The following is a 26560-nucleotide window of genomic DNA, read 5'->3' as shown; positions in this document are numbered from 1 at the left end:
TTGCTTTAAAAGGTTTGTATTCGGGGCTGGGGAGATAGCTCCTTTGGTAAAGTGCTTGCCTCTGTTTTCAATCCCTAGCACCACACACAAAAAAGGGGTCGGGATTATGGCTCACTGGTAGAGCGCTTGCCTAGCATGTGTGAGACACTGGGTTTGATCCCTGGCACCACATTAAAATAAAGATATTGTGCCCATCTACAACTAAAAAAAAAATATTTAAAATAATAATAAAATAAATTACAAGTAAAATTTAAAAAAAATAAGATTTATATTCTACAAATATTATAAGTACAGTTTTAGAAAATATAGATAAGCAGAACGATGTTGACCAAATTATATTGTTATATTGTGTGCATGTACGAATATGTAACACTGAGTCCCACATACTATGTATAATTATAATGCACCAATAAAAATATGGAAAAAAAATGGGTGTGGTGGCACAAACCTGTAATCCCAGGTACTCAGGAGGCTGAGTGAGGGGCTGGGGATGTGACTTAGTGGTAAAACACCCCTGGATTAAATCCCTATTATAAAGCACACACATACACATACACATACAGGACATTCCCGAATGAGAAGTACATTAACATACCATAACATTTCCAACAAAGAACTTAAACACTTGCTTGTATCTGTTTCTGTGATTAATTAACTAGACCAACTCCCTCAAATTATTACAAACTCAAAGAGTAGGGACCTTGACTTTCTTTTTTCCTACCACCCAGTGCCTGGTTCAGGAGACCCCTCAGTACATATAGGCTAAATTAATACATTCTGTGAAGAAAAAAATATGAGTGCTTTAAGGGTGTTTAAGAAGGGTATTTGAAAGCCAGGCATGGTGGAGCATGCCTGTAATTCCAGTAGCTGGGGAGGCACAGGCAGCAGGATCACAAGTTCAAAGCCAGCTTCAGCAATTTAGCGAGGCCCTAAGCAATTTAGTGTGATGCTGTCTCAATATAGAAAATAAGGAACTGGGGATGTGGTCCTATGGTTAAGTGCCCCTGGATTCAATTCCCAGTGCAAAAAAAAAAAAAAAAAAGTATCTGAGGTAGCAGTAGAGCTCTTGCCTAGCCTGCATGAGGCTCTGGGTTAGATCCCCAGCTCTAAAGCAAAACAAAAACCAGAAAGTTAAGAAGGGCTACAGAGGGGCTGGGTTTGTGGCTCAGTGGTAGAGCACTTGCCTAGCATATGCGAGGCCCTGGGTTCAATCCTCAGCACCATATAAAAATAAATAAATAAAACAAAGGTATTAAAAATAATAATAATAATAAAAGAAGGGCATCTGCGACTTCACATGCAGCTCAGTGGTAGAATACTTGCCTAGCATGCACAAGGACATGGGTTCCATTCCCAGGACTAAAAATAAAACAAAGAAAGAAAAAGGAATATGATCTGGTCTGGCCCAGTAGGTCAGGAAATCCTTGAGGAATTTGGACTGAGACAAGGTCTTAAACAAAGGCCCTGAGGATGGAGGGAGTTCTATATCTGGTAGTCAATAGATTGAGACAGGAAATTAGGGAGGCAGGCAAGAGCCCAGGCTGCTAGACCACATCTTGGAATTTGGACTTTATTCTAATAGGGGTGTGAAAAAAAATTGAAAGGTTTACATAGGCATTTAAAACTGATAACCTTTTGGGCAGAGTGGAGAATGGATTAGAAAGCAGCAATTAGTGGGGGCAGAGTGGAGAATGGATTAGAAAGCAGCAATTAGTGGGGGCAGAGTGGAGAATGGATTAGAAAGCAGCAATTAGTGGGGGCAGAGTGGAGAATGGATTAGAAAGCAGCAATTGTAGAGAAAGGGAAAGGGATTGAAGGCAATTGTGGCAGTCATATTATGAGATGGGATGGTGACTTCAACTGGGGAAGGGGTGATGCAGAGGGAGAAGAGTAGGCCTCTGTTTTCTACCTGTGGGTGGTGAAAGGTGCATCACAACTGTGTCTTAAACAGGGAGGGGCCTGTTTAAACAGGGCTCCTGGCTCTTCCTTGGCAACCACAGAAGCATGACTTTTTAATCTGTACTATGTATTATAGTGCCCTGTATGTTGTATTCTGTTTAAAGAAGGGATTGCCAGGGTGGGGAGTGTTGCTCAGTGGTACTGCATGTGCTTGGCATATGTGAGGTCTTAGATACAAGGGCACCAAATAAAATAAAATAAAATAATGAAGAATTCTCTTTGCTACAAATAAAATCCCAAAACCTCAGTATTTCCCTCCATCAATTTATAAGTCTTATTTTCTGAAGAGAAAGAAACATTCCTTTTTTATTCAACATTTTGCATGTGCTTTCATTCAACTCTGCTGGTAGCAGGACTGAATTATGGGATGCAGTACAAGCCTCCCTGGAGACTACAGGGTTTAGTTTAACACTAAGAAGGAAGGTCAGACATAATAGACTTCTCTCCATAGGCCTGGTGTGGGGTCCTGCTTGGAATCTGTATACTCACAATGCTTTCTCTGGATTACTATTATTTTTTTTGTAGCAAAAATTGAGCCCAGGGGAGCTTAATCACTAATCTACCTCCCCAGCCCTTTTCATTTTTTATTTTGAGACAGGGTCTCACTAAGTTGCTTAGGGCTTTGATAAATTGCTGAGGAGGCTGGTATTGAACTTGTGATCCTCCTGGCTCAGCCTCCGGAGCCACTAGGATTACAGAGGTATGCCACTGTACTTTGCTGTCTGTATTATTCTAAACACAGCCAGGTCTGTCGACCACCAAACTATCTGTCTTTTAAGGCCAGACATAAAAAAATTCTAATAAATAATTTGTACTTATGTTGAATTATACAAGGGAATGAGTTTTGTAGTTACCATTCTGCATATAGACTAAATCCTACTTCCTGGTTATGTCTGCCCTGAAGCGGCAAACTCTTCTAGCAGAAGCCCTCACCATTTTATATTGGAACTTCTGAACAATTTCACCTACTCTAAGTACTCCTTGTGGCCTCTTCCCTTATCTCATAGAAATCCTGAATTCCTGTCTCCTACTGGACTCTCCCTCCTGAACTCCGGCCCCTCTCCTGAGTCCACCTAGAATGGCCCACTGGCAACTCAACTCCACTTTCTCAAATTGAAATACTCATTTCAATTCATTCTACTCTTCCGAGTCCCTTTGGACAGACATAGCACCTTCATTTACTCCTTTTCCCTCCCGCTGCTGGTTGCCACCTGAACTTTCAAGTCCTAACTCCCAGGTGATCTTTCCAAATGCAAATCTGATCTCCTAGTACTCTCTGCTCAAGAACCCTTTAAGTGCCTGCCGGGTTTCTGTTCCCGCGACTAAAAGGCTTAGGGGTCACTCTAGTTAAACTGGGCTAACTAGGCTGCACGAAATAACCACACAAGAGACACAAATACCTTTTTCTTTGGGGTTGCTGTGATGGCTCCTCTGACCTTAAGGGTCGGCAAAAAGAGAGAGAGCGGGAGCACGCGCTGACCCCTTTTATTGAGGAGAAGCTATTCAAATGAGGCAAGGGGTCAGGTTTCAGGGGGCTGAGTCCATCTTCATGATGTCCACTTGTCAGCAAGTTGACTGACACCTGGGTAGGCCACACCCAAGGGCACAGTAAGAGGAGGGGACACACACAAGGCACTTCCATGGAAGATTCTATCCTAAACAGGGCAAGGGGTTATATTACAAAGGAACAGGTGAGCATAGCTTCACCCATGGGGCTGTAGCAAGACACACCCATTTCTGTGACTGAGTGCCTCAGCACCCAGCTGGGGAGTGTAACTCAGTCACCCTTAAGTTTGGCCTCCCACAAGTGCCCCCATGACTTAAAGCAGGGCTTCCACATGTTTTGGAATGATGCAGGACACACAAAACCACACATAGGTGACTCTATGACCAATGTGATTCTGCAATCTGTACAATCAAAAAAATGAGAAATTATACCCCAATGATTCAAATGTATGAATTGCCAAGATCATTGTAATGTCGTGTGTAGCTAATAATAATAATAATAAAAATAATAAAGCATTTTAAAACATTATTTACTCATACAACAATATATAAGCCGTGCTTGGTGGTGCATGCCAGGAATCCTAGCAATTTGAGAGGCTGAGGCAGGAGGATTGCCAAGTTCAAAGCCAGCCTCAGCAACCTAGTGAGACCCTGTCTCAAAATAAAAATATTAAAAGGGCTGGGGATGTGGCTTAGTGGTTTAGCACCCCTCGATTTAATTCCTTGTACTAAAACAAAAGAAAAACAATCAAGCAAACAAATAATACCCTATTTTGTACTTTATTATATATCACTTTAAAAACCAACCAATCAATCTCTGGTTATGATTCACTAAAACAAATATATGATGACTTACCACCTAATTTGAAAAGCAATGACTTTTAAAAAAAAATTAAAGCAATGATTGACAGTCTGAAGCTCAAAACCTTTTTGGCCCCAACACCAGGTTCTTCACAGTAATGTATCTTCCTCTCTGTCTTCATCCTTTTTTTTTTTTTTTTTGCTTACAAACTGTCCAGTACCTGCCAGGAGAAATCCCTCTAGAAACCCCTAACCATTTAGCCTTCTCTGCTGTCACAGTTCACATGACATGTACCCCTTCCAAGTTTCAATATTTTTCAATATTTTTCCCTGTCGTATCTCTGTCATTCTGCTCTTACTCTTTTATGCAATTTAATACTTTACTCAATACCCACCTTATTGCATTCATTCATTCATTCAATAAATATTTATTCAGTATCTACTGAGACAAAATCAGTGCTTGAAATATAAATGTCACAATTCCTACCCTTAGGGAGCTCTTCTCAGCTAAGCCTCAGGATCTTTATGATAAAGGAATCATCACCAGAGCTGGGGATGTGGCTCAAGCAGGTAGCACGCTCACCTGGCATGCGTGCGGCCCAGGTTGGATCCTCAGCACCACATACAAACAAAGATGTTGTGTCCGCCGAAAAACTGAAAAATAAAAATATTAAAAAATTCTCTCTCTCTCTTTAAAAAAAAAAAAAGTTGATCAGGAATTAAAAAAAAAAAAAAGGAATCATCACCATGATAATGGCTGTCACTCGTGCAGAGACAAAAGAGATCTTTAGGAGGGGAAGAGATTGTGGAGGAGTTTCAGGGAGACCCTTCCCAAAGGAGATTTATTTTTATTATTCTTTTAAAAATATTTTTATTTTGTTTATTTTCATATGGTGTGGAGGATTGAATCCAGTGCCTCACACATCATGACTGACCTACAACCCCAGCCTTATTTTTCTTCTTCTTATTTATTAGTATTATTATTACTTTTTGCAGTGGTTGGGAGTGAACTCTGGCTAGGCAAGCATTCTTCCACTGAGCTACATCCCCAGCTCTTTAAAAATGCTTTTTTGGGGGCAGGGTCTCCCCCAAGTTGCCCAGGTTGGCCTGCAACTTGTGATTCTCTTACCTCAGCGTTCTGGGTAGCGGCGATTATAGGCGTGTGCCTGGCCCAAAGGGAATTGATTAAAGCTGCTGAAATTGGAAGTTGTGAGTCCCTGGAAAAGGGACCCTTGGTGGTAAGGAGAGATAAGTGCTCTATAAGGTGCCCCAGGTGCAGCAGGTGAGAAAGAATTCTGCAGTTAGTGAGAACTACCACTGATTTGCTCTAGAATGGGCCCCTGGGAGTGGTTGTGAGAGACCCAATTGTGTGGCACAGTTCTTGAAGATCTTAGATCTTGCTGAAGGGTTTGGCCTTGTATTGTGGACCAAGGGTGTGGAGAGTGGTTGATAAGAGAATAAGATTTACTGCAGGGTTGGGAGGATTGAGGAACCAGGAGCTGGCTGTCCTCCAGATCTGGGAAATTCTAAATCAAGGTGGAGACCTCAGCCACGGAGAAAGGAACTGACCTTGAGAACCTTGTGAGAGTCTTTTGATAAGTGAGAGTTAAGATTGGCCTGGGTGGGGGGAAGAGAGGAATTTGGAAAATTTCTAGGCAGTGACTTAAGCACCTGAATAGAGAGTAATGTTTCTTTTTTTCCGGGACTCGGATTTGAACCCAGGGGCACTTTACCACTGAATTACAGCTTGGCCCTTCTAAATTTTAATTTGAGGCAGGGTCTTGAAAAGTTGTTTAGTGCCTCACTAAATTGTTAAGGCTAGTCTCAAACTTGTGGTCCTTTTGCCTTAGCCTCCTAAATCACTGGGATTATAGGTTTGTGTAACCACGCCTGCCTGAAGAGTTTAGTTTTGTGCCTGTGGATTGTCTGGGCTTGGCACTCAGTATAGTTTTGGGGTTAATTAGCATGAAGACTGAGTGTATGCAAAGACAACTTTAGGCACCTCAAGCTAAGAGCACCAGCACTGAGGACTGCATGTGTCAGTCATCCCAGCTATTCGGGAGGCTAAGGCAGGAGGGTCACAAGTTTGAGGCCAACCTGGACAATTTAGTTAGACCCTTCCTTAATATAGAAAGGGCTGGGGGTGTACATGGTAGACACTTGCTTTACATGCACAAGGCCCTGAGTTCAATCCCCAAAACCTCCCTCCCAAAGTCAAGTTCTGTTTTGTAATTCTTGGTGATACAAATTAAGGTTCTGGTTACACTGGGGGAGGGTGATTGCAAGGAGCAATAAGGGTAAATTTTGGAAACAGTTCTTTTTTTCTTTCTTTCTTTCTTTCTTTTTTTTTTTGGTGATACTGGGGACTTAACTCAAGAGTGCTCTACCACTGTGGTACATTCCCAGCCCTTTTCATTTTTTATTTTGAGACAGGGTCTTATTAAGTTTGCCCAGGCTAGTCTTGAACTTGAGATCTTCTGCCTCTACCTCCCAAATTGCTGAAATGACACATATGTGCCACCATACCCAGCCTGTTTTTTTTTTAATTATAACAAACTTTGATTGAAACATACTGTTCATATAGGACATCGAACAAATCATGAATGTGCAGCTCAATGAATTTCCACAAGGTAAGCACACTCACGCAATCAACACCCAGATCAAGAAACAAAGTAACTGAGCTGATAGCATCCACCTGTAATCCTAGCAAGATTGAGGCAGGAGGATTACAAGTTTGAGGCTAGTCTGGGCAATTTAGTAACACCCTGTCTTCCCAGTTACAAAAGAATAAAAAATAAAAAAATAAACATGTCTAGAGGTTAAATGCAATGGTAAAGTGATTTCCTGGAATGTGTCAGGCCATAGGTCCAATCTCCAGCTCTGTACAAAAGCAAATAAAATAAAACAACAACAACAAAACAAAATTAGGGCTGGGGATGTGGCTCAAACGGTAGCGCGCTTGCCTGGCATGTGTGCGGCCCAGGTTCGATCCTCAGCACCACATAGAAACAAAGATGTTGTGAGCGCCGAAAAAATTAAAATTAAATATTAAAAATTCTCTCTCTTTAAAAAAAATTTAAAGGGGCTGGGGATGTGGCTCAAGTGGTAGTGCGCTCGCCTAGCGTGCGTGCGGCCCGGGTTCGATCCTCAGCACCACATACAAACGAAGATATTGTGTCTGCCGAGAACTAAGAAAAAATAAATAAATGTTAAAATTCTCTCTCTCTCTCTCTCTGTCCCCCTCTCTCACTCTCTCTTTAAAAAAAAAATTTTTAAAAGTCTTTAAAAAATAAAAAAAAAACCAAATAACCCCCCCCCCACACACAAAACAACAACAAAACAAACAAACAATGACAACAACAAAAAATCAGGTCTGGGGTTATAGCTTAGTGGTAGAAAATGAGTTGAGCATGTCCTAGGCTCTAGGGTTCCATTCCCAGCATAACAAAATACCACAACAAAACCTTTTCTTGATGGCATTTTTCCCCCTCCAGTTATACTCTTCCCCTTCACAGTAAAAATCCTCAAAAAGCCGAGTGTGGTGGCCCACATCTTTAATCCCAGTGGCTCAGGAGTGTGAGGCAGGAGTATCATGAGTCCAAAGCCAGCCTCAGCAAAATCAAGGTGCTAAGTAACTCAGCGAGACGCTGTCTCTAAATAAAATACAAAATGGGGCTGGGTTTGTGGCCCAGTGGTCAAGTGGCCCTGAGTTCAATCCTGATACAAAAAAAAATTCCTCAAAAAATGTTGTCTCTAGGGCTAGGGATGTAGCTCATTGATAAGAGTACATGAATGCTGGAAGAGAACTAGACTCTATACCCACAATATTGTCTCTAATTTCTCTTATCCCATTTTATCTTTTTTTTTTTTTTTTTAACCAGAGACTGAACTCAGGGGCACTGAACCACCAAGCCACATCCCCAGCCGTATTTTGTATTTTATTTAGAAACAGGGTCTCACTGAGTTGCTTAGCCATTGCTGAGGCCAGCTTTGAATTCATAATCCTCCTGCCTCAGCTCCTGAGCTTCTGGGATTACATCACATCCAGCTCCATTTTATCTTGAACCAACTCCAGTCAGACATCACCTTCCCTATTTCATAGGAAACCTTTTGTCAAGTTCTTTTTTTTTTTTAATATCTTTTTTAGTTGTAGATGGATACAATATCTTTATTTTGTTTATTTATTTTTATGTGGTGCTGAGGATTGAACCCAGGGCCTTGCATGTGCGAGGCAAGCGCTCCTCCACTGAGCCACAACTCTAGCCCTTTTGTCAAGTTCTTTAGGGACTTTACTGTGGCCAATTTGCAGTCCTTGTTGTTATCTACCCAGCAGTAGATAACTAGATACACTCGACCACTCCTAGAGACATTTACCTGATATGGCTTTCAGGCCACCACTCTCCAGATTTTCCTTCCTCTGTCTGGTTGCTGCTGGTGGTGGTGATCATGGGGGTTTGAGGGATCACAGGGAAGGAATTCTTTGGTCTGACAATGGTAGGAACCAGGCATGGGGGAAGAGAACAGCCTCAGGCCTCATGGATAATCTGGGAGCCTCCTGGAGCAGCATGGCCCCTTGTTCCCAGCAGCAGGCTAGAGCTTGGCTCATGGAGACTTGGAGAAATGTTTATGGAGTGAATGAAGACCAAGCATTTGAATGTTATCCTGAAGGCAGTGGATTTAGAAAGGGCCTCTGAGCCAGGGGCAGTGGCAAATGCCTGTAATCCCAGTGGCTCGGGAAGCTGAGGCAGGAGCATCTGAAGTTCAAAGCCAGGTTCAGCAATTTTGCAAGGCCCTAAGCAACTTGGCAAGATCCTGTCTCGGGCTGGGGTTGTGGCTCAGTGGTAAGTACTTGCCTAGCATATGTGAGGTACTGGATTCGATTCTCAACACCACATATAAACAAATAAATGAGGGCTGGGGATGTGGCTCAAGCGGTAGCGCGCTCGCCTGGCATGCGTGAGACCCGGGTTCGATCCTCAGCACCAGATACCAACAAAGATGTTGTGTCCGCCGAGAACTTAAAAATAAATATTAAAAAAATTCTCTCTCTCTCTCTCCTCTCTCCCTCTTCTCTCACTCTCTCTTTGGAAAAAAAAAAGATCCATCAATAATTAATAAAAATTAAAAAAAAGATCCTGTCTCAAAATAAAAAATAAAAAGAGCTGGAGATGTGGCTTAGTGGTTAAGGGTCCCTGGATTCCATCCTCATGCCAAAACATGAAAAAAAAAAATTCCACTCAACTGCCTTTGTAATATGAAAATGCATTAGTACAAACTAATAAAATATCTGCTACATAAAAAAAAGACAAAAAAAAAAAAAGAAAGAAAGAAAAAAAAGGGCCTCTGAGCAGCCATCATTCCTTCTCCCTCTTCCCCATGGAAGATGGACTGACATGGTGTTGGGGTGGTGAGGCAGATTTTTCCCTTCTGAGGAGGTTGAGGACATTTTGTCCTGCTCTTCCCCCAGAGAACCCAAGCAGACCACCAGAGGGCACTGTTTTCTCCGGAGAATATTTGGAAAAAAATATTCTGCATTGACAGAAAAGGCAGCTGTCATTAGGACAAAGGCTGAAAGCTAAGCACTGTATGAGAAAAAAATGCACTCCAATTTCTGAGGATCTGTTTCCAGAAAATTTTGCAGGGTTCAAAATGTTCAGGGTCAGGAGCCCCACAGCTATGTTGTTGGTTTCTGCTGGCCATTTATCTTCTGTGGCAGCCTCTTGACCACTGTTGGTCTCAGCTGGAAATGGAGGAATGGTTGCTGGTCAGCCCTTCAGAGGCCTTCACAGGACAGAACAAAGCATGTGATATAAATGCTTTTCAGAAGTTTCAAATAAAGGCCTGGGTTTGTGGCTCAGTGGTAGAGCGCTCGCCTACCATGTTAGAGTTCCATCCTCGGCACCACATAAAAATAAATAAGTGAAATAAAGGTATTTAAAAAAAAAAAAAGAAGTTTCAAATAAAGTGTGCTAGAGAAATGTGAGAGGTTGCTGACCCTCACGGTCCCCCAGTCTACCATATACAATTAACAATATGAAGAGTGTGACATCACATTCCTGTAACCTATTGCAAGTGATTCCCCAACAAGTAGAGGTAATGAGGGCTGACCCAGGTCAGAGGCCATGGGCAGTGAATGGAGGACACTGGGCATTAGGGAGGTTCTGGAATAGGGGGAGGACTTCATCTCAAAGCGCTTAGTTTTCTTGTAATTTCTTGGGGTCCTCCCCTTGGAAGTCAGAGGTGCTGGGTAGCAGCTGAGCCCTCCTTACAGCTTATACTTGGGTATCCTGCCCCACCCCCTCCAGCCCACAGATGTGCTCAGAGGAAGAAACACTGTGTTAGGGCCTGTAGTGTCATGGCCCTGTCCCTGCCTTTCTCAATCCGTGGGCCTCTGGTGTGTGACATTGTTCCTGAGGCTCCCTCTTGTTCTGGCTGAGGTAAAGCCTCTTGCTCCATCTGCCCACAGCTGGTTGGCAAATGCCTACATTTGGCAAGTGCTGTGCGGGTATGGTCTAGGAGGATGGCGGGGTGGGGGCTGGGACCCTGGTTTCTAGCCCCTCACACCCCAAATCCCTTTGTAACCCTAAGCAATGTCTGCCCCAAAGGGAACTGGGGGCAATATCTGCCCCAGAGGGAACTGGGGCTGGGCCCATTCCAATCCAAGGTTCAGACTCCAAGGCAAGCCCCAGACCTTCTGGGATGTTTATATGGGTGTAGAAAGTGGATTTGAGGAAATCAAGATTAATTAGAGTGAAAGTTTCCTTTTCTGTATCACTACTTAGAGTCTTTTAAAAATTGTATATTGTGTGGGTGTGGGGTGGGGTGCTGGTGGTGGCTGGCACTAGCTTGTAATCCTATTACTTTGAGAGGTTGAGGCATGGGATCACAAATTCAAGATCAGCCTGAGCAATTTAGCAAGACACTGTCTCAAAATGAAAAATAAAAACGGCTAGGGATGTAGCCCAGTGGCAGAGCACCCCTGGGTTCAATCCCTAGTACCTAAAACAATTTGTGAATTGTGAGGCTCCAAGGAACAGCAGGGAGGTTTCCTATACTTCCTTGAGTGAAAAACCCTTTTCACAGACAATCTTTTATTTATTTATTTATTTATTTATTTATTTATTTATTTATTTTTGTACTGGCTAAATTGCTGAGGATCTCACTATCTTGCTGAGGCTGCCTTGAACTTGAGATCCTTTTGTTTCAGCCTCCTGAGTTACAGTTGTGCACCACCACACTCAGCTTCACAGTTTTTTTTTTTTTTTTTTTTTTTTAAATACCGGGGATTGAACTCTTGGATACTCAGCCCCTGAGCCACATCCCAGCCCTATTTTGAAGTTTATTTAGACACAGAGTCTCACTGAGTTTCTTAGCGCCTCGATTTTGCTGAGACTTGCTTTGGACTCACTATCCTCCTGTCTCAGCCTCTGGAGTCACTGGGAGTACAGAAGTGTGCCACCGTCTGTACTCCCAGTCCCTGCTTCACAGGGTCTTGTCAGATCATTGTTCCATAGCACACTGAGAAGTACCCACTTATTCAACATAGCTCATGTTCACTTTATAGAGGAGGAAAGGGGACAGACAATCTTGTTTCCAGCCTCAGTCTAGTTTGGTGGTGGTCTGAGTGCAGCCTGATCTCCCTTTCTTCTGTGCACTTAGAACCTCCACCAGGGGGCAGAGGGGATGTTGCAGGGCAGCCTGGGGGATCTCAGACATTTGAGGAGAACTACATTGGGTTTAGATCTGAGTAGGGGCTAGTGTGACCACCTTCTTGGCCTGAGGCCCCTCTAGGGCAACCTTGGCCACTTTCACCAGGAAGACAATGTCCTCTTATGGGTCCTCTCAGCAATTACTCTCAAGGGTCAGTCTGGGCAGAGACCTCAGTGACCTCGGCTTTACTATTCTCTAGTAAATCCATCTGACTGGTTGCTTTATAGTTATTTCAGTAAATAAATTTGATGAGCTTCTCTATTTTGTTCTCCCCACCAAGGATTGAATCCAGGGTGCTCTACCACTGAACTATACCCCACCCTTTCTTTATTTCTTTATTCTTTTTTTTTTTTTTGAAAGGAAAAAAGGAGCAGTAACAACTTTTATTTTCTCTGTTTAAATTCAAACAGAAAACAAACATCAATTTTGTTATACACTAACATCTTCAAAGTACATCATTTGAACAAGAGAAGGACTAAGAACAAAAATGTGTTTACCGAGATCCAAACACAAGTGAATGAAGTACACCTCCTCACACTGCTTTCTGATGGTATTCAGGAGGGGTGACTTCATAATCCCTGGCACTAAACAAAGTTGCAGAATTCTTTGCCAGGGGGGCTGGGGATGTGGCTCAAGCGGTAGCGCTTGCCTGGCATGCCTTTGGCCTGGGTTCGATCCTCAGCACCACATACAAACAAAGATGTTGTGTCCGCCAAAAACTAAAAAATAAATATTAAAAAAACTCTCTCTCTCTCTCTCTCTCTCTCTCTCTCTCTCTCTCTCTTTAAAAAAAAATTCTTTGCCAGGTACTTGAGGAAATCATGAAAATAATTCAATAATAAAGCAGGGCTCTTCTCATCCAGAGGTGTATAGGCCAACATCGCTCCAATTATTACAAATAATCTCAGTAGATGTGGCGCTCCATACACCTGGGACATGGGTGCATTAGAATGACCTACAAGGATTTCAGCATACTGTGGTCTCTCAAATTTGTAGAGCAGTTGAGTGCCCAGCATTACATTGAAGTATTCTTTTATTCCTGCCACAATTTCATTAACAGCATACTCCTTATTATCTGTGGTTCCTCAAGATTTCCTGTAATTTGCATAATCCTCAAGAATAGACTCCACATTCTTCTTTGCAGGAAGATAAAAGAGCTGTTTTTGTCTGATAATTAAGTCCCAGTCATCAACAAGCCCTGGTTTTAGCTCTTCAGGAATCTTTACTTTAACTTCCACTCTGTTCATAAATGTTTCTTCATTTTCAACAGCAGGAGCTACCTGGGCCCTTTTCTTCCGAGGAGGTTGACCCACCAGGTGTTTTCTGTTTGTTCTTTTTGGTTTTCACTTCAACATTTTTCTGTTGCAGACCAGATGTCTTCTTTCCTGGAGCACCCCTCTCATCTTGCCCTCTGCATACTGCTCCTGATTGGCTTTTTGGAGTTCTCTCTTTCTGCAGATTGGTGTCCACATAATTGAGCACTCTGCTCTCTGGAACCCATTCATCCCAATTTTGATTCCAACCACTGTAATGTATAAAGTATTTCACTTGTTTGTCCTTTATGGCAACCTTAACGCACTTTGCTTCATAAAGGAGAGGCCCATGAAAGCACAGCACTCGCTCACCCTCCTGGAATTTCGGCTTAGGGTCTTGCTTGGGCGCCATTTATAAGTGATTCACCGCCTCCTCCTTCTCCCCCCCCCACCCACTACCGCTCCCTAATCTCTACCCCACCCATCTTTGCTTCAGATTCGCCTTCAGGCACAGCCAGCTCTACACCCTGGGCCCGATTTATTTATTTCTTTATTCTGAGATAGAGTTTTGCTGATCTCAAACTTGAGATCCTCCGGCCTTAATCTGCCAAATTGCTGGGATTATAGTGACTGAATTTATTTCACCATGCCTGGCTTTAGGAGCTTTTCTGATTATACCTGAGCCTCTTTCTGGCTTGGTTATCTGGGCTAGGAGCAGATGGATGCTCCTAGCTAGGACTGAGTTAGGACTGAGTGGCTGCTCTGAACAGAGTACTGTGCTAGGTTCTGTCAGGAGGTATCAGGTGTAATGGTGATTCAGATTATCCTGGAGTTGATAAACTGAGGGAGTGCATGTGCTTTCTTGACCTCTAGGCCCTTAAAGAATAGACAGCTGTTTGAAGATTTACCTTCTTTACTCAGACCAATTGTTCCTAGAAGTAGTTCAGTTTCTGTGCCTGAGGCTTCCAGGGTCCTGCCCCATCTCCAAACTGTAATAGGCATTTCCTTTTGGTGAATTAAGACCAAGAGGGATATTGGACCTTGGTAGCCCAGGCCTGTGGATTGGACCATGGAAGCTCTTTACACATGCTGCAGGAATGACTTTACCTTTATGAGTAAAGTCTATGATTGGGTGGGTGAGTTAGACTGCGTGGGGGTGGTAAGCAGAACCAGAGTGGGAAGGGGTATGATGGAGCCAGTCCAGGTGAGGAGAAAACCACAGGAGGGGTGGGTGTCTTGGAGCCTCTGTCCTGCTAGCTCCTGGTTGTGCCAAGGACACCAGGTAGGAGTCTGAGATGCTCAGGAAGGTCTAGCACTTGTCCAATTTGCAGATTCTAAGGCTCTTGCTTCCTGATATCTTGGTGGGGGCTGACATTGCCTGGGAGAGACCCAAGCAGGCCCATGGATCCAAGGTTCTCCATCCGTCCTCACATGTTGGTGGAGAGGCCAGGAACAATACCTGAGGTGAGGCCTTTCTCCTAACTCTTATACCAGGACAGGGACCTGAATTTGTACCGGACCCTAAACTTATCCTCCTAGAGACAGTAAGTCCCAAAGAGGAACTGTTTTGATCTCTGGAGGCCTGTGGCTTGCAGGAGAACCTGGTAAGTGAAGACCTCACCAGAGAGTGACCTCTTCCAAGAGCTCATCCTATAGTCTCCTTCCCAGGCCTGTGGTCTCTACTCTCTCCTCCCTCCCCTGCCCCTCATGATGAGTCAGCCAGCTGGGCACCTCCCTCTTCTTACTCAGGGTCTCATCACAGGGACAGGGTATCTGAAAGGTGAAGGGCCAGCCTGGGCCAGCAAGGTACCTTTTTAATTTTTTTTTTTTTTAAAGACGGACACAATATCTTTATTTATTTTATTTATTTTTATGTGTTGTTGCTAAGGATCAAATCCAGTGGTTCACATGTGCGAGGCAAGCGCTCTACCACTGAGCTACAACCCCAGCCTCTCATCAAGGGATCTTTAAGGCTGGAAGCTGACAGTGTTTGTCCAGGACACAAGAGGGCCTTGATCAGACTGGGGAAATCACAGAGAAGCCAGGACTAGGAAAAAGGAATGTACATGGTGCTCCTCCCAACTGATGGTTCTCTGCTGGGTGGGGATAGGGTGTTGGGAGGGAGGAAAGGAAGCATCGATTTTTTTTTTTTTTCCTGAAAAAGTAAAATTTAATCAAAGAGTCATATACACAAAAAACAACTTCTGATTCGCTTCAAACTCTCCCGCTGGGTTTTTCACGGACAAGTCAGTTTCCCATTGAGTTCGGACTAGCTACAGATGCACCAACAGTGGGCAGAAAGCTAGTTCCTCCTTATTAGATAAACAGTAGGAACATCTACTCAGGTTTGAACAAGGTCCATGACCTGAGTGACCAAGCAGCAGGTGGCATCCCTTAAGGTTCAGAAGGCCAGTTTCTTCATCTGCAGATAAACTCTGGAATCCACTCCAAATCCTTGCAGGTTGTTGGCATCACCTTGCAGCCTCATGAGTGAAGCCCCATAGAACGTAGGCAGAGAGGTGTGTTGCTGCTTCCATAGACGTTTCCTCCCCTCAATCCTGCACACGTTCCCCTACATTACATACTCAAACTGGTCAGCCCCGGAAGGCCTAGGGTACCATCTTCATACAAGGTATTAGCTAAGACCAATTGGAACTTGTCAAGCAAGTCTACAAGGTAAATATGAATGTTTACATCTAAAATGAGGTCCATCTTGAAAGATTCACTCTCACAATGCAATAGAGGTACTCCGTAAAACTCTTTACCTTCTGGGTCAATGTCTTTCACATCCAAAACATCCTCAAAAAGGATGCTAGCCATCATGAGGGGGCCACGGTAGCAGCAGAAGTGCAGAGCAAGCAGCCATGACTTGAGGGATTCGCGCACTCCCTTGTGCTGAGAGGAGACAGGGAAAAAGTGCAGGCTGAGGAGCAGCCACATTGGAGCCTAATGATGCATGCGCACCGACTTGCAGCAACAAGGAGGCATTAATTTTATCTGTTTCTTTTAATTTTTTTTTTTTTTTTGCAGTTCTGGGGATTGAAGCTAGGGCCTCATGCATGTGAGGCAAGCACTCTACCGCAGAGCTCCTCTATCTCCAGTCCATTACCCAGTTGTTTTTTTTTTGTTGTTGTTGTTCTTTTTTTTGGGGGGGGTGTGTGTTTATTTTTATTTATTTATTTATTTTTTGTGCCAGGGATTGAACTCAAGGGCATTTAACAACTGAGCCACATCCCCAGCACTTTTTAATTTTTATTTTGAGATAGAGTCTTGCTAAGTTGCTTAGGTCTCACTAAATTGCTGAGTCTGGTTTTGAACTTGCGATCCTCCTGCTTCAGCCTCCTGAGTTGCTGGGATTGCAGACATGCACTACCAAGCCTGGTTTACCCTGTTTCTTGGCAGTCTTGCCTAGGAAGTTTAGAAGAGCACTCCCTTATGGGATTTGAACAGACACCACTGCTTGAGGCACAGGGTTGCTGGTGTCAGTTCAGCCCAACTGTACCCAGTGATCACAAGGGAGATTTCCCAAAGAACTTAGGATGAACCTAGGGCCTCATGCATGCAAAGTACTCTTAGCACTGAATTATACCCTCAGCCCCAAAGATGAATCTTTTTCTTTTTAAATTTTATTTTGTGACACTGGGGATCAAACCCAGAGGTGCTTTACCACTGAGCTCCATTCCCAGCCCTTTTCAATTTTTCTTTTGAAGCACAGTCTCACTAAGTTGTTGAGGCTAACCTTGAACTTGAGATCCTCCTGCCTCAACTTCGTGAGCTTCTGGAATTATGGGCCTACATCATCATGCCCAGCCTCCAGAGATAAATCTTGATTAGAATAATGATGAAACTAGTTTGTAATGTTGCCATACAACTTTTGGAAGAACACTAGGAATATGAATTATGCCTATGGGTGTTCTTGGTGACCAGGTATGGAGAGACAGTGCTATGAGTGTGTGGGTGGGTGGTGGGAGCTTTCCTCCTGTCTGTGCATGGGTTGGGCCTGAGAGTGAGGACAAGTGTGTGTACACATGTGTGTGATTATGTGTTTGTAGTGGGAAATGTGAATATGTATTTTTATGGGTTCACTCTGGCTGCGATTCTTTAGTGGCTTCAGCTGGAGAGTCAGGTGAACACATCCCTGTGTTGGCCCTGAGAAATATCGTTACTGTTCCTGAAGTTAGTGAAAGACTGTTTGGTGACTGTCTCTGCTGAGCATGAAGCCACCACCTTGGAGGTCCCCTATACTAGAAAGAGATTCCCCATGGAGGAGAGGAGTAGGTGCTCCCCCCACCCCTGCCGCCGTTTTTTGCAGTCCTAGTGATTGAACTCAGGGGCACTCCACCTCTGAGCTCTATTCCCAGCTCTTTTAATTTTTAAAAATTGTTGAAACAGGTTTTGTTAAATTGCTGAGGCTGACCTTGAATTTGCTGTTCTCCTGCCTCAGCCTCCCAAGTACCTGGGATATAGGCTTGTGCCACCATGCCCAGCCTGTGCAGCCTTCCCTCCTCTCTCTGGCCTTATCTCAGTGAGTTTGAAAACAGCCCTCAGGGCTGCTCTGAGCACCAAAGACAGAAGCCAGAGTCCTTCAACAACTTCTTGAAAGGGTTCCTGGGGCCATGGAGACCTATACCCATGACTGCCCCTGGACATGTGGCCCCTGAACATTAGCTACCTGCACCTGGGTGTGTACATGGGGTTCCTGTGCTATCACGGGGCTCAGTACACTCCTGTGAAGGGGTCACCATTATTTCCATTTGGTGGAGGAGGAAACTTAGGCCAGAGAGGGGGTTGCCTGGGGTTACAGAGGGAGGTCTTAGCAAGTCTGGTCTCTTTCACCTGAGTTTGTGTTCTGGCTGTGCCTCTCTTCCTGGAATGAGCACTATTTTACTGTACCCCATCCTTCAATACCAGAATCCCCACCCCAGCCCTCTTCATCTTTAACCTCTGCCCATTTTCTCTTCCATAGCCCATTGGATCAAGAGATTGAAATTCAGCTTTAATGGATATAGTAGAAATCAAGGGGCTGGACTGAATTGGCCAGGGTCAGGAGTTGTGGGCTTTTCCTCACATGACTCCTGTCCACAGAATTGGGCAGAAGGTTGCAATGTCCTTGCCAGCTTTGTGGCCTGGGGCAGGATCTAGGGACGTTCAATGCCCATGAAAGCTCAACACCCTCTTGGCCTTGGCCTACCCTCAAGGCCTCTGGGCTAGCCAGCTTCTTCCCTGCCTGCGGCAGGCTGCACTCTTTATGTCCAATTCATTGCTGCCCACAGAACCTGCTCTGACCTTCTGAACATCACGCCTTGGCTCACAGTGTCCCTACATGCTGTGATTTCACCCAGGCAGTATACAATTCCTCCTTTAGATTGCCTGTGTCCTCCCTGGTTGCTAGGCAGTGCTGCTTTCTCTGGTCTCCCATAGCTCCAGGGCATGGCCCTCCAGGTTTTAAGATGGACATTAAGTCCTAGTCCATATCCCTACTGAATGTGAGCTCCCTGCCTCTGGACTACCTTTATGCCCACCAGAGTTTGTCTGGCCCAGGGCCTCAGAATGGAAAGTGTGGAGACCTATTGGAAGCACACACAGGCCAGGTTGACTGTGGCTTTCTCTGAGAAGTTGGTCTGGGCCTAGATCACTTTTCATTGCGTACACTTTTCTATTATTTGGGGTTTTCACTAGCTTTCTTGTATATTCTTTTTCATAATAATAAAAAAAGAACCTCATGCTGGGCCTGGTGGTACACACCTATAATCCCAGCCACTCAGAAGCCTGAGGCAGGATGATCAAAGGTTCAAGGCCAGCCTCAGCAACTTAGTGAGACCCCAAGCGATTTAGGGGGAACTTGTCTCAAATTAAAAAAATAAAAAAGTACTGGGGGTGTGGCTCAGTGGTTAAGTGCCCCTGGGTTCAATCCGTAGTAACAAAAAAAGAAAAAGAAAAAGAAAAAAAGGAAAGAAAATTTTCATTATATAATAAATATGAATGTTTATTGACTATATTTAAAGGACAATCCATAAGAAGAATTCACTCCCCAACTCAGCATTCAGCCTCTTTAACATACCTGAGAAGTGTTGCTACCAAAAAACATGCTTGTAAGATACATTTAAAAATAAAGCATCATAGCCAGGTATGGTGATACACACCTGTAATCCCAGTGACTTGGAGGCTGAGGCAGAAGGATTACAAGTTCAAGGCCAGCCTCAGGAATTTAGCGAGATCCCTGAGCTATTAATGAGACCCTGTCTCCAAATTAAAAAAATAAAAATGATGGGAATGTAGCTCAGTGGTAGAACACTGGCCTAGCCTGCCAGAGGTCCTGGGTTCAACACCCAGCCCCACCAAAAATATATATACACACACATATATATTGTCTTGAAAAAGTTTGAGACCACATCCACCCAACTGATGGAAGTTATTTGACATGGGTACTGGGGTGAGTGTGTGGGAAGGGTTTACAAATTGTTAAAAGGACTTTTGTTATACTGGGATTGTTTGGATTTTTTCTTTCTTTCTTTCTTTTCTTCTTTTTTTTTGTACTGGGGATTGAACCCAGGGGCACTTAATCACTGAGCAACACCCCCAGTCCTTTTTAGTTTTTATTTTGAGACAAGTTCCCCCTAAATCGTCCTTAGGAGAGTAAAAAATGTCAAGAGTATGGAGGAGGCTGGCAGCACAGAGATGCTCCAGGCTGGCCAGGAGGCCTGGAGATTGCTCAGTCCTGTGCTTGTCTTACTATATTATCCTGAGCATATCAATCAACCTCTGTAAACCTTGGTTTCCTCTCTAAGCTGCTGTCTCTTTCTGCTCTGATGCTTCTATTGTTCTAAGGCACTGTTCTCCAACATCTTTGTGCATCAGAATCAATTGCAAGTTTCATTAAAAAAAATTTCTGAACAGGCACACGGTGGCCCATGCCTGTAAACCCAGAGGCTCCAGAGGTTGAGGCAGAAGGATCACAAGTTTGAGGCAAATAAGAAATAAATAAAGGGCTGGGGATGTGGCTCAAGCGGTAGCGCGCTCGCCTGGCATGCGTGCGGCCCGGGTTCGATCCTCAGCACCACATACAAACAAAGATGTTGTGTCCGCTGAGAACTAAAAAATAAATAAATATTAAAAAAAAAAAAAAAAAAGAAATAAACAAAGTACTGGGGATGTAGCTCAGTAGCAAAGCACTGCTGGGTTCAATCTCCAGTACCAAAAAGCAAAACAAACATTCCCCCTAGTTTCTGATTCAGTAAGTCTGGGGTGAGGCCTGAGAATTTTATTTATTTTTTGGGGGGAGGGTGTGGGTGGAGTGGGGTGTGTGGGTGGGTGGGTACTGAGGTGCTTAACCACTCGGCCACATCCCAGTCATTTTTATTTTTTTATTTTGAGACATGGTCTCACTTTGTAGAGGCTGACCTTGAATTTACAATCCTCCTGCCTCAGCCTCCCCTCCCAAGTCTCTGGAATTATACAGGCATGCACCACCAGGCCTAGCTGAGAATTCTTTTTCTACTAGGTTCCCAGAAGGTGATGATGATGCTGATTTGGGGTCCATAGTTTGAGAACCAGGTTCTAATTCAACAACTCACTGGGTAACTATCAGATTACTTCTTTGGGGATCTTAGTTTTCTTGATTGTAAAAAGTGTGTGTGTGTGTGTGTGTGTGTGTGTGTGTGTATCCCTGAGTAAGTGCATGTGTGAAATTTTTTTTTTTGGGGGGAATTATTATTTTTTTTATTGGTTGTTCAAAACATTACAAAGCTCTTGACATATCATATTTCATACATTAGATTCAAGTGGGTTATGAACTCCCATTTTTACCCCAAATACAGATTGCAGAATCACATCAGTTACACATCCACATTTTTACATAATGCCCTATTAGTAACTGTTGTATTCTGCTACCTTTCCTATCCCCTACTATTCCCCCTCCCCTCCCCTCCCATCTTCTCTCTCTACCCCATCTACTGTAATTCATTTCCCTCCATGTTTGTTATCCCATTCCCCTCACAACCTCTTATATGTAATTTTGTATAACAATGAGGGTCTCCTTCCATTTCCATGCAATTTCCCTTTTCTCTCCCTTTCCCTCCCACCTCATGTCTCTGTTTAATGTTAATCTTTTCCTCCTGCTCTTCCTCCCTGCTCTGTTCTTAGTTGCTCTCATTATATCAAAGAAGACATTTGGCATTTGTTTTTTAGGGATTGGCTAGCTTCACTTAGCATAATCTGCTCTAATGCCATCCATTTCCCTGCAAATTCCATGATTTTGTCATTTTTTAGTGCTGAGTAATACTCCATTGCGTATAAATGCCACATTTTTTTTTTATACATTCATCTATTGAAGGGCATCTGGGTTGGTTCCACAGTCTAGCTATTGTGGATTGTGCTGCTCTGAACATCGATGTGGGATGTGTGAAATTTGTAATCACAGTTCCACTTATTTTTTAAAAATATTTCATTATTATTATTATTATTTTAGTTGTAGATAGACACAATATCTTTATTTTATTTTTATGTGGTGCTGAGGATCGAACCCAGGGACTTGCACATGCTAGGTGAGCACTCTACCGCTGAGCCACAACCCCAGCCCCTCCACTTCTTTTTTAATACAATTCACTAGGCACTTAATTCAGGGAAGGCTGTCTGTATTGTCTAGCCCAAGAATTCTTGACTTTGATCTCGTGCCAGAACAAACTGGACTGCAGGGTTGTGGCCTGGGATTACAAATTCTTCTCAAGTGATCACAATGGACTGATAAAGATGGGAACCCTCTGCCCTGTGGAGGTCAAGGCTCAAGGTAGTGAACTGGATTTCCTAGGTCACTAAGTAGAAGAGTGGCTCAGCTAGGAGCCATGTTTTCTGAGGATTCCTCAGGGCTGGGAAGAATCTAAAAGCCCCCAAAGAGCCTGTCCAGCAGTGACAGTCCGGTCTTTCAGCCCTCCCAGCTGAGTTCTGACTTCTGGGTACTGCTTCTCTGCCTTCTACTCCTTCTGCAGCATTGACTCACGCCTGCAGACTTCTGGGATTTGCAGGTAGCCACTGTACTAAAGTCTTTCTCCTTGGCCTTTAAGTAGCCTAGCAATTCTGTACTTGCTGAGGGGGAGCAGAACAAGTTCAGACCATGACAACTTACTCAGGGGACCCCCTGTGGCATAGAACCAAGGAATACTGGGCTCCAGGTACAGATGAAGCTGAAGAACAGAGCCAGACATTTGCAGCCTTGAAATAGGCTTGGAGAACTGGAATTTGAGGACCTTGCCTTATTGTCCTTGGTTAGGCAAGAGGTTTTTCCCTCTTGCATTGTCTCTTTAAAGGTGAAGGTCAATTGGAAATGTTTGATCTTGTCAAGCAAGGAGACAATAGGAATCTCTATCTGCCACAGTAGGATTTGTAAATGGATCCAGAGATCATCCTATCTGAATCACATCAGGTGAGGAAGTTAGGGCCTGCTTCCCTGGGAAGACCTTTGCCACCAGCCACTAGCTAATTCCAAATTGAGACTCAGAATGAGAACAAATTAGCTAATGTTACTCAGTCAAGAAAGACAGAGCAGACCTGGGTGTGGTAGTACACACCAATATTCCCAGCCACTCGGAGGCTGAGATAGGAGGATCTCAAGGCCAGTCTCAGCAATTTAGCGAGGCTACTTAGGAGGGCTACTCTCCTGCTAGTTGACCTTCTTCATCGTAGTCCATACCTGGGCAATCCTAGTCTGGTTGACAGGGTTGTGATGATTACTCAGCCTCTTGATGACTTTCCTTTAAGCTCCTTGTGTTTTGCAGGAGTGGTGAGTGGGGAAGAGGAAACAGATTTTTTTTTTAGAGAGAGAATTTTTAAAATATTTATTTATTTATTTAGGCCGACACAACATCATTGTTTATATGTGGTGCTGAGGATCGAACCTGGGCCGCACGCATGCCAGGCGAGAGTGCTACCGCTTGAGCCATATCCCCAGCCCGAGGAAACAGAATTTTAGCCAAAGGTCACCTGACTCTCATCCTAACCCAAACCCGTGAGACTCTGTGCCCAGGGTGAACAGCAGGTAATTCCCACTGCATATCCCCAGCTCAAAAATGGTACCAAAAAAGCCAGGTGCAATGGCTCATACCTGTAATTCCAACAGCTAGGAAGGCTGAGGCAGGAGGATTGCAAGTTCAAAGCCAGCCTCAGCAGAAATAGAGATGCCAAGCAAGTCAGTGAGACCTTGTCTATAAATAAAATACGAAATAGGGCTGGGGATGTGACTCAGTGGTTGAGTGCCCCTGAGTTCAATCTCTGGTACCAAAAATAAATAAATCAATAAAAATGGGACCAAGAGCCAGTGTGGTGGCATAGGCCTATAATCCCAGCAGTGTGGGAGGCTGAGGCAGGAGGATGGCAGGTTTGAAGCCCGTTTTAGCCTCTTAGAAAAACAACCTAGCAAAACCCTGTCTCAAAAGAAAAAAATAAAAAGGGATGGGATGTGGCTCAATGGTTAAGTGCCCCTGAGTCCAATCCCTGGTATCAAAAAAAAAAAAAAAAAAAAAAGATACTAAGGATTGGAAATATAGCTCAGTGGTAGAGTTCTCACTTACTTGCTTAGCATATGTAAAGTCGCAGGTTCAATCCCCAGTACCAAAAAAATGGGTACAGAAGGACTTGGCCTCCGGGGACTTTGTTCCTCATGGCTCTTGCAACAGGCACTTGGTATCTCCTCCAGGCCAAGGGGAAGGTCACTCCCTGGTCATCTTGGGGAAAGAGATCTTATACTGGGGGGCAGCAATGATCATGGGGTGGCGGGCAGTATAGGATAGGTTCTTGTAAGTCATGACTTTGGGGTTCCCAGAAACTCTATCCCCTTCACTGCAGCCAGGGTGATACTCCTGTTACCAACCCCATCTGGCAAGAACCTACCATGCACCATCAACCACCCTGATGACCATGGGTGCTGGTGATGGAGCCTTCTCCAGCCAGCACCCACCTCTCATCACTCCTCCCACACATTAGTGGTTGCCTTTGGAGGCATCAAGCAGGTGCTACTGAAACATTCATAGGAAACCTGCATGTCACAGGGACAAAACGGGTCCTTCCCACCCAGGTGCCGGGTTTCTGTGTGACTAAAAGGCTCAGGGGTCACTCCAGTTAAACCGGGCTAACTGGGCTGCATGAAATCACCACACAAGAGACACAAATATCGTTTTCTTTGGGGTCACTGAGACGGCTCCTCTGACCTTAAGGGTCCACAGGAAGAGAGAGAGCGAGAGCATGGGTTGACCCCTTTTATTGAGGAGAAGCTATTCAAATGAGGCAAGGGGTCAGGTTTCAGGGGCCTGATTTTTTTTTTTTTTTTGTACTGGGGATTGAACTCAGAGCCTTGTGCAGGCTACCGAATGCTCCACCGCTAGCTACATCCCCAGCCTTCACACCTAATTTTTAAATTTTAAGTTTAATTAATTTGAATAACTACATGTGCTACTGGCTATAGTATTGGCCATTGCAGGCAATTGACTGCATTAAAGCAGAAATGAGCAAGGTCTGATGAGCTGGGAATGGTGAGAAGAGTTTGTTAGGGCTGGGGGTGGGGAGCCCAGTGGTGTGGGTCTAGAGGTCACTAGCAGAAGGTGAGCAGCAGGCAGCCTGGCACAGTCCCTGGCCACCTAGAGGCACAGAAGTTGGAGCTGCTCAGGGTTGGGAATGGGAACAGACTTAGGGAAAGGTCACTGTCAAGAAGTTTGGTGTCTTGTCTTCCTCACTGGTGACAAATTTGGGGTTGGGAACTTAGACTATGTGAAGTGCCCTGGCCCTGGTGGATATTCCTGGATAGGACAGGGAATGACTGACTTAGTATTTCCTAGGAGAAAACAAGCTGTGGTTTGATAGCTCCCCCAGTCCCCACTCGTGGAAGACAGAGGGGTCCTGTGAGCCAGAGAGAGAACTTAGGAAATACCCAGGTTCCTGCTCATGGTTGGACAGAGCTCCCACCTCCCTGGACACTGTGTCCCAAGAACCTCTTGTGAATCACTCCAAGAAACAAAGGCATTTTTTTTTTCCCCCCAGAAATTACCCAATGCTACTTATACTCTTTAGCTTTTCCTTTGACAAATCCTTCCTGAACCTGGCTCTGGATCTGCCAGCAGCTGCCCTCGTCTATCTGAATCTTCCTGAGGGCAGAGCCCAGTGCCAGGTCCTGAGAGGGTGCCAAAGAGGAAAGGGTCCCTGGACACCTAGGAAGTCTGTGGCCTGAAGGGAGTACACAGTCTTGTCCTCTTGTCCTTGGTAGCTCCTGTCTGAGGGACAGACACGTTTGTCACATTAGGGAAACTTTTGGCCTGGGGAGGAGGAGTAGCCCCTCACTGAAAGCCTGAACAGAAGGGATAACTTGGAGAGTGCCTGTCTGAGGGACAGCACAGGCCTCTGTGACTCTTGCCTGAGGAGACAGCTGGCCCCACCCTGGGGACTTGTCTGACAGATAAACAGACTGAAAGTGGGGTTGGTGAGCTGTCTCCCGTCTGATGCTGGGGTGGGGTCGGGATGCATTGCTGAGGATGCTATCTGGAGGTGATGTTGGGATGCTATCTGGAGGTGATGTTGGGATGCTATCTGGAGGTGATGTTGGGATGCTATCTGGAGGTGATGTTGGGATGCTATCTGGAGGTGATGTTGGGCAAACTTCCTAGAGAAGTTGGCTCTGAAAATGTGTCCAGGGCTTGGGTCAGTGGGGGGGAGTTGTTGGCAACACTGGGGCATAGTTTTCAAGTTTTTCTGCAAATGGATGTGTCTGTTGGGGTCAGTTGGGATAAGGCAGTGCAGAACAAACAGACCTGACCCTGACCTCACTCACAAAAATGCCCAGGGGTCTAGGACTTTACAGTGAACATGGAATTTCTCACCCACGGTCACATTTGTCCCCACACAGGCATTGCAGGTCACGTCATTCCCATCCTACAGACAAGGACATTCACAGGAAAACATAGCAACTTGCTCCAAGTCAAGCAGCTGGTGAACTGATGGTGCTTGGGACCCCACCTACCTCAGGTCTTCTGGCCAAGCCATCCTGCCAGTGAGAAGAAATAAAGCCTGAAAGGGGGTGTTGGGCAGAGACTGGGTAGAGCCTGTGGCTGGCACCCTCTGCTGGCCACAGAGTACAAGTGCACTCTGCCTGTGGCCCAGGAACAGGAAGGGAACTTCTGTCTCTGAACATACATCTGACCCCAGTGCATTGCTGTCCAGCAGGGTTGGGGTTACTGTTTCCAATTTTGCTCAAGAAAACGGACTTGGGGAGGGGAGGTAACTTGCTAGAAGTAAAGGTTGAGCTACCTGTGCATGGCCGTCCCCTGTGTCATCCTCGCTTAGCTGCTTTGCAG

General features: G+C 44.6%; 2 pseudogenes; both read right to left on the bottom strand.

Moving 5' to 3' along the window:
* Positions 1-12328: 12328 nt before the first annotated feature.
* LOC144369752 (mortality factor 4-like protein 1) lies at positions 12329-13673 on the bottom strand (annotated as a pseudogene).
* A 1957-nt stretch (positions 13674-15630) lies between these two features.
* LOC144369749 (DNA-directed RNA polymerases I, II, and III subunit RPABC3 pseudogene) lies at positions 15631-16049 on the bottom strand (annotated as a pseudogene).
* Positions 16050-26560: the final 10511 nt, after the last annotated feature.

Source organism: Ictidomys tridecemlineatus, chromosome 2 (genome assembly GCF_052094955.1).
Source record: "Ictidomys tridecemlineatus isolate mIctTri1 chromosome 2, mIctTri1.hap1, whole genome shotgun sequence".
Lineage (NCBI taxonomy): Eukaryota > Metazoa > Chordata > Mammalia > Rodentia > Sciuridae > Ictidomys > Ictidomys tridecemlineatus.
This window is presented reverse-complemented; position numbering and strand designations above follow the sequence as displayed.